The 14,001-nt window shown below is 39.6% G+C and overlaps 1 pseudogene across 1 annotated transcript in view; it reads left to right on the top strand.

Annotated features, from left to right (window-relative positions):
- The window catches only part of LOC149158242 (uncharacterized), a 162,130-nt pseudogene that overhangs the window by 47,760 nt on the left and 100,369 nt on the right, over window positions 1-14,001 (top strand). The window contains exon 2 of the transcript XR_016261670.1: window positions 13,050-13,265. The product of XR_016261670.1 is annotated as an uncharacterized LOC149158242 (transcript). The remainder of the gene's footprint in view (window positions 1-13,049; window positions 13,266-14,001) is intronic.

The raw sequence follows: 14,001 nt of genomic DNA, 5'->3' as shown, positions 1-14,001 counted from the left end.
GGAGCGATCATGAAATACAGGATTCTCTGACAAACGAATCCCACTCTGGTTGTCACATTGGATCACGGTGGTATCCAATGTAAATCCAAACAGCTCACTGAAGAGCTTTCGCAACCAGACTGCCTCACAGGAGGCCATGCTAGCAGCAATATACTTTGCCTCGACGGTGCTCAAAGCCACCGACTTCTGCTTCCTGCTCATCCAGGATATCGAAGCAGATCCCAAGGAGAAACAACACCTGGAAGTGCTCTTATGATCCACCACACTGTGCCCAATTAGCATCAGTGTATCCAAGTAATCTCACATCTCCGGCAGTGTATCTTAACCCATATGTAATTGTGCCACGAAGATATCTTAACAGATTCTTGGCACCAATCCAATGTATGTGGTGAGGTTCAACCATATGTTGACTCAATGTGTTGACTGCGAAGCATATATCTGGATGAGAGTTCACTAAGAACATTAATGCTCTGACGAGTTGACGATACTCTGTGGCATTTCGTAAAACAGGTCCAGCAACGCTACTGCTTAACTTCTTAAAGTCAAGCTCCATTGGGGTAGTTACAGGCTTGCAGTCCACCATACCGAATCTTTCCAATATTTTCACCACATATTTTCCTTGAGATAGGAAAATTTCTCTTGGCTTCTGCCAGACTTCAAGTCCTGGGAAATAGTGCATTAGTCCTAGGTCCTTCATTTCAAATTCAGAAGCCCAACTCCTTCTTATAGTTGTGAATGAGAGGGTCTGCACCTGTTAGGAAGAGGTCATCCACATACAACACCAGTATGAGAGGTTTGTCGTCTTCAACCTTAAAGTAGAGTTTAGGGTCGGCTTCACTTCTAGTGAATCCCAACTTCATCAAGTAGCTATCAATCCTCTCATACCATGCTCGAGGTGCTTGCTTCAGGGCATAGAGAGCCTTCTTAAACTTGCATACATGAGATTTTCGATCATAAATCTCAAATCCTTCGGGTTGCTCTACGTAGACCTCTTCTTTGATCAAACCATGCAGGAACGCGGTCTTGACATCCATCTGATGTAGGTTCCATCCTTGTGAAGCCGCAAGGGCTATGATTGAGCGGATAGTGGTATATTTGGCAACAGTGCAAATATCTCGTCATAGTCTATACCTTCCTTCTGGGAGAAGCCACGAGCGACAAAACGAGCCTTATATTTTTCCGTACTTCCATCTGCTGCATGCTTTATCTTGTAAAGCCATTTAGAAGTGACAACTGTCTTGTCCTGGGGTCTGGGAACTACTTCCCAGAGATCATTCTTCATAATAGACTCATACTCTTCGGTCATAGCATCCTTCCATACTTGATGCTTGACGACGTCTGAGAATGATGAAGGCTCATTTTGTATGATTGTGCTCATGATGGTCAGGTATCCCTGATACCTGTTGGGTTTCTTACTTTTCACGAAAGGTTCCTCGGGGTGCAGTGTGTCCTTTAGCATCATCAAGTAGCTCTCTAAGCCAAGAGGGCCTCTTCCTAGAAGAGGAAGGCTCAGGGGGGTCAATAGGATCCATGGGTGCTTCCACATCAAGCATTGTTTCATCATCCTTTTCTTTTGGTTCCCTGGTGTCGGATTCTTGAGAGCTCTTCAAAGTCGGAAGATTGTCCACCTCGCTGAGGGCCATATCTTCGTCAAAGGTGACATCATGACTAATCACGACTTCCCTTTGATTGGCTACATAGATTCTATAGCCCTTAGTATTTTCTCCATAGCGCAGGAAGATTCCTTTCTTTCCAGATGCACCCAATTTATTCCTTTTTTCTTTTGGCACATGAAAATATACAGGGCTTCCAAAAATTCTAAAATGAGATACGTCAAGTGTCTTACTGGTGAACATTTCTTCAGGAGTCTTGGAACCCAATGCTTGATGAGGGCATCGGTTTTGTACATATACGGCGGTGTTTGCAGCTTCGGCTTATAGAAACTTCGGAAGTCTTTGATCATGGAGCATGGCACGGACAGCTTCCACAATCGTACGGTTCTTCCTTTCCGCCACACCATTCTGTTCATGAGTATATGGTGTAGTAGTCTCCCTCTTGATGCTAGCGTCTTTACAAAAATCATGGAACTCGTTAGATTCATATTCAGTGCCATTATCATTCCTTAAGATTTTGATCTTCTTTTTGGTTTGATTCTCCATCAAGGCTTTGAAGTGTCGAAACCAAGAGAACACTTCATCCTTCTTTTTCAAGAAGTATATCCAAGTCATTTGAGAATAGTCATCTGTAAAAGTAAGGTAATATGAATATCCTCCCAAGGAGTTCACAGGCATCATACCAGATATGTTTGAGTGAACCAGTTGTAATATATCGGAGGTCTTGCTTTGGCTTGAGGGGAATGGTCCCCTTTTGAGCTTTCCTTCGGCACATCCCGGACATACACCTTCTTTCTCTACTCGGAATTTGGGCATCCCTGTTACCATTTGTCTTACATCGGGTAGAGCTTTATAATGAAGGTGGGCAAACCTCCAATGCCAAAGTTTGGACTGAAGAGATGTGTCACAAGACATGACACCTAGCGGACTTCCACCGACTGATATAATGAATCAACTCGAAACCCAAGAGTGAAGGCATCTTTAACATTATTTTTCCATGTACGTACCTTGCCATCGCTGAAGGTTACCTTGTAGCCTTTGTCTTCCATTGCCGAGATGGACACCAGGTGCTTTTTGAGGTGAGGTACATATAATACATCTTGTAAGTGGATCGTATTACCTTGATTCAATTTGAGAGAGACATTGCCTACACCTTTCATGGGATATTTCATATTATCTCCAAGGACAATTTCCAGGTTAGTTTCTTTCTCTATCAGATTATGGAGAACTTCTTTGTAACCAGTGAAGTGCCTTGAGGCACCACTATCAATGAGCCAAATTCCCATTGAGTCTGAAGGAGAAGAGGTAGATAGAGCAGCTGGTAGATAATATTCATTTTTCTTATTTTCAACAGTGTTGGATTCATACTTGGAATTTCTGGCCTTCTTGAATGGTTGTCCTCTTGCTTGATTTCCAGCACTCCTTTTACCTTCGCTATTAAATTTGCCATTCCTTTGATTGCCATGAGAGGGATTTTGATCATCGTCCCTGTGTGAGTCCTTTCTATTAGGGCACTCCCTTGCATAGTGATCTGCTTTATCACAAATGTAACATCATCCTTTTCTTCCACCCTTAGGTCCAACCTTTCTTTTTGATTTAGTCCTGGAATTATTTCTTTTCTTAGCATGAGAAGAAAAGGCAGCAGGAGGACCTTTAGGCATTGGCATTTCTTGCTCTTCTACCCTTGTTTCTTCTTGAATGCATCTAGCCATTAATTCCTCGAAACCAGGAATTACATTATTGTTCAGAAGAGTAGTCCTGAACACGTACCGTTTGGATGGTAATCCTCCAAGAGTCTTGAGTGCCATTTCCCTATCAGTAATAGTCTCCCCAATAGATAGGAGATCGTTCATGATCTTGGTGATCCTTAAGAAGTATGCTTGCATACTCTCATCTTTGCCCTTCTTAATTTCCTTCAGCTTATTTCTAAGAAACAAAACTTGATTTGCATCATTAACTTTAAATAAACTCACCAATCTATCGTAGATTTCCTTGGAGGTGTTTAGGTCGGAGATGTAGGCCACCAAGCGCTTGTCGATAGAGTCCCAGATGATCTTCTTTGTTTTGACTTCACCGGTTTTCCATTTGTTCCTGGCAGCAGCGGGTGCATTTGATGGAGGCTCAACAATATTGCCTCTCACATGGTCCAACACTCCTTGATCTTCTAAGGTTAGATTGATAGACATCTTCCATCCGTGATAGTCAGCTTTCTCATGGAGCTTGTCCTCAGTAGGGAAGAGTGTTGAGGACTCCATAGTTCTTTTAGGATAGCCTTGCCAATCTTCTCTTCAGTGACTGCTCTTGCTCTTGCTCGGGCTTTGTCTTCACCTTAGCTCTGATACCATGTTAAGTTATGGTATGTTCTATGCTTATAACAGTTTACTTATCTCTTTTATTACTATCCACAAATTAGCAATCACATGTACATAAAGTAAAGTGCAGATAGAACATTAAACGGTCGACAGAAAACAAGCCAAGACAAGAGACACAAGATGTGGCGGCTAGTTAGGGACAAACCCCAATGTGGAGATACATCGACATATCACTTGCTTCAGTAGAGCCACAGGTACCTTTGGCAAGAACCTAGCAAGGGTTGCGAGGGAAGCAGATGAGCCAGGTAAACAAGTTCAATTTTCAAATTCTTATTTTATTAATTTGTTTATAACTTTATAATTTGAAAGTTGGATATAATTTGTTGAGCTAACTCATTACACAACTATGTTTTTTGTAGCATTGTCAGGCCAGGCAGTAACTCTCCAATAGGTAGTAAAACTGATTCAATTGATTTCATTAGGTATGCTATTGTTATATACAAAAGGGTGTGACTGCTCAGTTCATCTCCTGATGACTGTTCACATTCCTAATTTAACTATTTACATAAATTCACCCAATCGTGAGGATTAGGTGTCAACATTCCCCACCTTAATCTGAAGGGATGTTGGTGAGTCCAAGCATCATTCTGAATCTTTCAAGTTTTTCTCTTCCAAGCGCTTTGGTGAAGATGTCTGCAATTTGCTCATTTGTGGAACAATGACGGAGATGGATTGTTTTCGCCTCAACATGATGTTGGATCAGATGATATTTAGTATTGATGTGCTTTGTTCGATCATGGAACTTTGGTTCTTGGCCAACTTTATTGCATATGTGTTGTCAATCATAAGTGGAGTTGATTGTACTTATTTTACCTGCAAATCTTCAAGAATTTTCCTGAGCCACACAATTTCTTTTTTTTGCTTCAGCTGCTGCCACATATTCTGCTTTTGTTGTGGAATCTGCTGGAAATGATTGTTTGCGTGATCTCCAAGAGACAGCTCTTGATCCAAGACTCATAGCATATCCTAAAGTAGATACCCCAGTTTCTTTGTCTCCATCGAAGTCTGAATCAGAGTATCCGATCAAACTGAAGTCATCCACCTGTGTGTACTTGATTCCAAAGTCTTGAGTTCCCTTCAAGTACTTTAGAAATCTTTTTGCAGCGGACCAATGTCCCTCACAAGGTTTTTGCATAAACCTAGAGAGGATTCCAACAACAAATGAAATGTCTGGTCTGGTAGTAGTAAGGTAGTTGAGACTTCCTACAAGCTGTCTATACTTTGTTGCATCCTCAAATTCTTTTCCTTTAATAGATGTGAGCTTTAAGTTTTGTTCCATTGGAGTAGTAAGAGGATTGCACTCTGTCATGCCAAATCTGTTTAACAAATCTCCAATGTATTTCTTTTGAGAAAGAAATATGGACTTTGGATGTTGGGTTACTTCAATGCCAAGATAGTAATGAACATAGCCCAAATCAGTCATTTCAAAACTTTTCCCTAATTCCTTCTTTATGGATGCAATGTAGCTTTCATTGTTCCCTGTCATTAAAAGATCATCTACATATACCACAAGATATACAATTGTTTTGCCAACTTTCTTGACAAATAAAGTTGCATCATCAAGATCAAAATGATTGAAGTTGAGTTTCAGAAGATGCTCAGTTAGTTTTTCATACCAGGCTCACGATGCTTGTTTGAGGCCATACAAGGACTTCACAAGTTTGCATACTTTATGTTCATGTCCTTTCACAGCAAATCCTTCAGGCTGGGACATAAAAACATTCTCTTTTAGATCTCCATTCAAGAAGGTTGTTTTTACATCCATTTGATGGACTTTCCAACCATTCTGAGCTGCTAGTGCAAAGAGTGTCTGGATGGTGGCCCATTTTGCTGTGGGGCAAAAGTTTCCTCATAGTCGACCCCTTCCTTCTGTGCAAAACCTTTTGCCACAAGCTAGCTTTGTGCTTGTCAAGTGAGCCATCAGCTTTGTACTTGTTCTTGTAGACCCACTTGCAGCCAATTGGTTTGGTTCCAAATGGAGGATCAACCAGCTTCCAAGTGACGTTCTTTATGAGGGCATCATACTCCTTTTGCATCGCTTCTTTCCATTCATCATGAGAAGCAGCTTCTTTAAAGGAAGTTGGTTCAAAATCTGTAGACAAGTTCAATTCACAATCATAAGAAACATCCATATCAACAGGTGAATTAGAGTCATCTACATCACCTCCATTTTGCCGGTTTGAATTTCTGGTTCCTGTTTTTCCAATTTCATTAGGATGAACACTTTCAAGTGTCTTTGTCAGCCACTTTGGGGGACCTTTCTGAGATGGTCCAGGCTGCTCTGTTGATTGAGTTGGGACTGAATCAAGATTGCGTCTCCCAATTCTATCAATTACATCACTTAAAGCATCATCCGTTGTTGGAGTTTCATTCGGGGGAGAGTGTTCTTCAGAAGAAGATTCCACATGTTGATCTAGAATAGGAATCCCCCCTTCAAGATGTGGAATCTGATTATCAAATTCTTGAAATGATTTCGTTTTTGCGAATCTATCCAGGCGATCAGGTTGCCGCTCAACAACATTGTCAGATTTGGATGATTCAAGAAAAATTACATCTCTAGATACAACAAACTTTTTATTTACTTCATCATAGAGGCGGTATGCTTTGGAGGTGTTTGAATACCCTAGGAAGATACACTTACGACTTCTAGCACCAAGTTTGTTTCTATGTACCTTTGGTATCAAAGCATAACAGGTGGAACCAAAGATCCTGAGATGTTTTACCGAAGGAACATGTCCATACCACAATTCATAAGGAGTCTTGTTTCTTATAGCAGTAGATGGACATCTATTCTTTATATATGCAGCACATAGAACAACATCAGGCCAAAACATTATCTTTACATTTTTGAAGAAAAGCATGGATCGTACCATATTCAAGATTGTTCTATTCATTCTTTCAGCTACACCATTCTGTTGGGGATTATAAGGCACAGTTGTTTGATGTTTGATCCCATGTTGGCGAAGATAGTTTTCAAATTCATTTGATGTATATTCTTTTCCATTATCAGTGCGAATAGACCCAATATGAGATTGTGCATCATTTTCAATCCATTTATGAAAATTCTTGAATGTTTGGAAAGCATCAGATTTGTTCTTCAATAAATAAACCCAACACATTCTGGTGTAGTCATCAATAAATGTCATGATATATTTATTTCCATTTGCAGAAGGAACAAGCATTGGACCACATAAATCTGAATGAATAAGTTCAAGCTTCCTATGTGCTCTTGAATGTGAATCATGAAAACACTGTTTGCTATGCTTTGCTAGAATGCAAGCATCACATTGCTTAAGTTTTCTAGGAATTGTAGGCAAACCAGCAACACCATTTTTCTTCAATACGCAGAGACTGTCATAGTTTAAATGTCCAAATCTAGCATGCCATAATAAACTTGATGGAAGGGTACCTTCTTCATGATGAGAAATATATGAGAAATGTTGTGCATGAGCAGAGGTTCCTTGCAGTTTGAGAAGCCTTTCTTTTTCTATTCCCCTCATGACAAGTGAGTGGTCAGGTGCTTTTCTTACCTCAAGCTTGCCATCAAACATATGAATGGAGTGACCTTGCTGGCGGATGTGGACCAAGGACAAAAAGTTTCTCTTGAGCTGTGGGAGATATAGAACATGATCCAGAAGAAAGTCTGGAAGACCAGGCAGTTTAAGCCTGATTGTGCCAAGCCCTGATGGCTTGATTTTTGATTGATCTGCAAAGTATACTGCTCCATCAACATTGTCAGTGAAATCTTCAAAAAAATCTTTTCTATGAGTCATGTGACAGGTTGCTCCTGAATCAAGCAACCAATAATTTTTCCAAGAAGCAAGTGAAGCATTAAACAAATCTTCATTTACTCCAATGTTACATTGTGCCTCAACATAGTGAGCGAGATTCAGGTGCTTTACCTTTGTCTGTATCATCAGTTTTACCTTTCTGTTGGTTTTTTTTCTGCTCAATTTTGTCCCATGGTAGCTTGCATGTAGAGGCATCATGTGATCCATTTCTTTTGCAGCGAATACAGTGTAAATTTGCCTTTTCTCCTTGAGAATGTCTGCCCCCCCTGCCTCTGAAATATCTTCCTCTTCCTCTTTGTCCACCTCTTCCTCTTGTAGAATCTTGAGCAGGATGCTTTTCTTTATGAGCAAGGCACACAGTCTCTTCAGAAGACTCAGGGGTTGTCTTCTTTCCAAAAGCTTTCTCTCTTTCAGCAAAATTTTTCACAAGAGAGTCAAAGGTTATATCTTTGAGATTTCTATTTGCTTGCAAAGACTCAAGATAATTGGAGTAAGTAGGATAAAGTGCCTTGAGAAAAGCAATAAGAGGGATATCCAGCTCAACCTTAGTGGATTTGATATCATGCATTATAGACTTTACTTCAGATGCAAGAGCAAGAGGATCATTATTTTGCAGTTCAAGAGTGAAGAGTTTAATCATGAGTTGAACAACTTCAAGTGCAGAATGTGAGTCATAGAGTTCTTTCAGCTTTTGTAAGGCTTCAAAGGCAGTTGAATATGACGAAATATGGCGACTCACCTCTTCATTTACAGATGCTGCGATTAATGCATAAGCTTTGCTGTTCTTGTTTTCCCAAATGACGAGCTCTTTGTCTGAGGTAGGCTGTACTGGGTCATTGTCTCCTTCTCCGACACACACTCCTTTCCACAACTCATTGAAGATGAGGGCGTGTTTTATCATCCGGGACCATTCAGGATAGTTCTCCTTGCCAGTGAGAACTATTCCTACCATGGAGATGATTGAATGCATTCTGTAAAAAAACTTTTGCTGATAGAAAAGAATACTTCTGCCAATGTACTCAAAAAAGCATTCTCAAAAGATTTCAAATCCACAATGTGACCCATATAAATCCATCATTGTATAAATTCACCTCACATAAACTTCACATAAGTTTTATATAAGTCCATCATATAACTCTCATAAAACTTCACCTTATAAATCTTATATAAATTTCATAAAACTTCACCTATAAATACCATGGTCATGCGCATTCTTTGAACTGTAATTTACAACGGTCAACTTCGGCAAAGCATCAAACATATGAATGGCACCAACAATCAAATCGGATCCAACTGTAGGGACAGAAGCACAGAATCTCGGTTGCAAATGGAATTTGAACTATTCAAAGCTGCATTTGAACTTATTTGAAATGTTGCATAGCAAATGGAATTCGTTACCATACACATTGTTCATAAAATACCATGAACACATGAAACAGCAGCATTCGAACTTATTTGAAACATCCGCATTCGAACTTATTTGAAATGGCAGTATTCAAAACGTATTTGAAATAAACAACAACATTCGAACTTATTTGAAACATCCGCATTCGAACTTATTTGAAATGGCATCATTCAAAACGTATTTGAAATAAACAGCAGCATTCGTTGGATCGTATACCATTCAGGCAGCATTGAAAACAGTCATAACCAGCGTTTGAAAACTTATGGGATCTCCGCTATGGCACCATGAATCTCGGTGGAACCTCCAAGGCAGTATTGCGTGGTTTGGAGAGGCGGTATCCGCAGAACAGGAAGCTCTGATTCCAATCCGGAAATTCAAGCCGCCAGCAGTGCCGCCCTCGGTGGTAAGGCCTACTCCATGGACGCCGGCCTCCAGGTACATGGGAAATGTGCAGTTCAACACTGGTCCGAACTTATTTGAAACAGCAGCGAACGTATTTGTTTGAAATGGCATTCAAAACGTTCATAACCAGCGTTTCAAAATTTTCATAACCAGCGTATGTCAATTCAACAGCGTAACGCCACAACACGCCATCAACACGATTTCCATTTCAATCCAGCGCAGTTAAACGCATCATCATAGAGGACAGAGGACAGAGGCGTTGAGGACAACGCTCACTTCAGAAACGCATACAATAATACAGTTAAACGCATACCAATTCACTGAAAAAAACGCAGAGGACAGAGGCGTCAGAACAGTGCTCAGGTCAGAACGACAGAGAACAGCGCTCAGTGGACAGTGCTCAGACCAACGTACAGCCCACAGTAGCAAAAATGAAGGGAGTTACAACTTATTTTGAGAACTGGCTCTGATACCATGTCAGGCCAGGCAGTAACTCTCCAATAGGCAGTAAAACTGATTCAATTGATTTCATTAGGTATGCTATTGTTATATACAAAAGGGTGTGACTGCTCAGTTCATCTCCTGATGACTGTTCACATTCCTAATTTAACTATTTACATAAATTCACCCAATCGTGAGGATTAGGTGTCAACAAGCACAATGGTGGGAGGCATTTGGTAGCCATTGTCCTCAATTGCAGAAGTTTGCAATCCGTATTTTGAGTCAAACTTGTAGTGCTTTTGGGTGTGAGCACAATTGGTCTGTCTTTGAGAGGATTCACACTAAGAAGAGAAATCATTTGGAACAAAAACGATTAAATGATCTAGTCTATGTCCAACACAACCTTCGGCTAAGACGCAATCAATTGCTGAACAAAATACCTGATACAGATCCCATTGTGTTGGAAGATATTGATCCAACATCAGATTGGGTAGTGGAGAGTCAACCAACAGAGTTTGACCTTGATGAGGATATTGGTCTTGATTTGGATTTAGAGATGGAGGCATTACTTGAACATAATGTTCAGTTAAATGCAGATCCACTAGTACTAGGCCCAACCCCAAGTCCTCCAGTTGCAGACACTTCCTCTACTCAGCCATGACGCAAGCGCATAGCTCGTCTATCTCAGCGTGCTAGTGCTACTACTTCTACAGTTGCAGTTGGAGATCTTGATGAGGAGGAGGAGCCATGGGTTTCCCCGTCTCACTCTGATTCAGAGTCTGAGCCAGATGATGTTGGCTTCTCTAGCAATAGTGACTAGTGACTAGTGATGTTTTGTTGTAGAGGCCATTTAGAGCCTCGTTGGTTATGTGTTTTTCTTCTGATCTCTATATATTACATGTTTTGGACAGTGCACTGGGTGCCATTTTGATATAATAGATATATTCATGAGCTTACTTTGATCATATCAATATGTTGTCTTCTCTCTATATTCTAATGCTTTGAATTTTGGAACATGAATGGAAATCTTTAAAATTATGTTTTTTCAAAAATAAATAAATGTTTAATGTATTTTTTACAAAGACCAAGTCATTGAAATCAACTAGGCCAAGTCAATACCGAGTTGGAGTCGACCCTCGGCTGGTTCGGAGTCGGAGTTGGAGTTTTAAAACTATGGTTACAGGCTTTCATTGATTTATCACTGACCCCTTAATGATGAACTGTTTCATTGCTCATCAGGGTTGGGATAATCAAAGTTCCTTTTATTTAGATAGCTCGTGCATTAGTCAGGAACTGGGTGAGGGCTAATGAGGGGGGTAGAGCTTAGGCTGGGCTTTTGTCCACACACTTTCGTTTATCCTTGTCAATCTTTTGCATTTTAACATTTTGGCACATGGTTTTTCTTTTATTTCTGCTGTATCATCCTCTTAGGGCTAAGTTTCCAAGCCCCTACTCAAGGACGAGGAAAACAGGGAACCAATATTGGTGACAGATAGCAATCAACTCGAAGATGGGATGTGGATATAAGGGAGAGATGGAAATGTTAAGTATGGATTACCATGAACTTTCAACATCAATCAAAGCCTCCTGAGTCCTATTTGTGCCCCTCTTAGACAATGGAAAGAAAGGCCTCAAGGAAGGTCACACTGGACGAGGGGCAAGTGATAACCGCCAAGGTGAAGCATGGGAACAAGAATACAACCAAAAGCAGTCTATCATCTAATTCAACCTGTGATCCACACTAGAATCCCCTTAAACATTAAATGAAAGCAGTTCAGTACAAAAATGGTTAATTTGCCTCATATTTGATGACCCGCCTTCATTAGATGAGTAGGCTAGATGAAATAATGGGAGGCATCTGAGGCTAGCTATCTCTGGATCATCATAAGGCTGCTGGCTGGAAAATTGAAACAATAGGAGACAAATTTTCTCTTAGGGGTTACCCAGTTGGGTGGGTAACAGTCCCATTGGCCTATTTTGGCTACTAATGGACACTAATAATATTATCTCGATGCTCTTCTGATTTGTTGATTACCGTCTCTATTCAGATTGGCTTCATAGTCATAAGATACTGCATTTATTCCATTTGAGAAAAAGAAGATTTGCTTCTATGTTTTCATCACTAATAGACATTAATAATCTTATCTGATAAAATATACTTTGATTGATACTCCTCTGATTTGTAGATTACTGTTTCTAGTCAGTTCCCATTTATAGTCGTAAGACACTTAGTTTAGTCCACTGGAGAAAAGAAGAATTGCTTCCATGTTTTTGTGTTTTGTGATTTTGTTTTAGAAATCCAAATTTCATTTGTAGTTCTGAAGAAACAACGATTTAGATTTCTGTGTGCAGGAAATATTTCTTCAACATCAACCTTTACTTCCATTATTGCCTAGATTTTTTCTGTATGTTGCCTGCAAGAAAAATTATGACAAAGGTTAAGCTTCGAAATGCCATTGTTTAGATGCTCATCCTTTGTGGGATTTAATCTTGTTGGCTTTGCAACATCTTGCACCCTTTATTCTAATTTAACAGATTTCTATGGAAGAACTTATATGCAAATCTTCCTGCACTATTTATAAAATTTACTCTTTCATAAGCTTAAATGGTTATTTGCCATTTCTGCACTATCTATGAAATTTATTTTTTCATAAGTTTGAATCCTTATTTGCTATGTTTTATGACATTAAATGTTAGATATATTTTGAAGCCTGAAATGCTCTGTTCATAAACCCCAATGACAAGAAGGAAATGGCAGTTTGCCCTGTTTTCAAGATGCTTCTTTGGTCATAATAAAGGTCTTAAACTTAAGCAATGATGAGTTTGGTTGATTCATTATAATTTCTGATTGCCCTTAATATACACGTCTTTGCTTCTGAAGGTTTAATGCTTCTGTGTCCGTTTTTCCACTATATTTTATTGCTTCAGGTGACATGTAGTAGTACATGATGTTAAATTTGGCTGCTACTGCTTATCACTTCTGGGTTTGGTTATTTATTTTTCTTTCCATTTTATGCCTCTTCAGGTTCACTGGAAACATCTACACGAGCTCAGGGTTTGCTTGAGAAAGGGGTTGTGAGGTATCTGCATTATGGCTTCTCTTACAGATCCTTTCCAAGGATGAACAGTGGGGATTCATTTAGAAGCAAGTGCAGAACACTTTCCAACCCAGGGAGAACCAAAGTTTGGCTTTCAACCAATTTCAAGGCTTCTCACACTACATTTGCTATGGCTTCTGATAGTGAGTATTCATGTGAAGATACACTGCAGATTATTTTTAGTCATATTTAGACAGTTAGTAAAATGCAAATAATATTTCATGTGAAATTTGGAACAATATGTTTCAGAAAGGCTAGGAATAGGGATAAGAGAGAATTTACAATATCAGAGAGATAACGTGTATGAGATTTTATATTTGAGACTTAAAAGGACATTCCTTATTTGTGTGGAATTCCTATTAGCAGGCTATCAAAGCTACATGCCTGCAACCTCTTGAGGTATTTGTCACTTCTTAGGAATCAAATGGATGACATCCATTATCCAGATTCCAGTAGCTTTCCCTTTATTTAGATGTGTCCTCTGTGGATGCCAGATTATACTCAATATTTTCACATGCAAGAGTACCTTGATGATTTTGTTCTCGGTTTACCATTGACGTTTGTTTTTAATTTCTTAGGGATTCCGCATGTTTCTAATTTCTTAGGGATTCCCCATGCTTCTGATACATATCTAGAAGCTTTATTTCTTTGGAAAGTTATGGCTGAACAATCATAAGTGTGGTTCCTTGTTTTCTTTATATTAAATGAAATTTACCAAGACAACTGCAAAGATGTTTCAATATCACGATTAGCAGCCTATCGAAGCTACATGCTCTTGAAGAATTTATCACTTGGTACTAGGTAGGAATGACATGGATGTCACCCATCATCCCACAGTCTTCCCTTATCTATGTGTCCTGTGCAGATGACAGATTAAAA

The sequence above is a fragment of the Pinus tabuliformis genome, chromosome 5_2 (assembly GCF_031772625.1).
Source record: "Pinus tabuliformis cultivar Carrire ecotype Pingquan chromosome 5_2, CPIR1, whole genome shotgun sequence".
Taxonomy (NCBI): Eukaryota; Viridiplantae; Streptophyta; class Pinopsida; order Pinales; family Pinaceae; genus Pinus; species Pinus tabuliformis.
The sequence above is the reverse complement of the archived record's forward strand: the minus strand, read 5'-3'. Positions and strand labels throughout refer to the sequence as shown.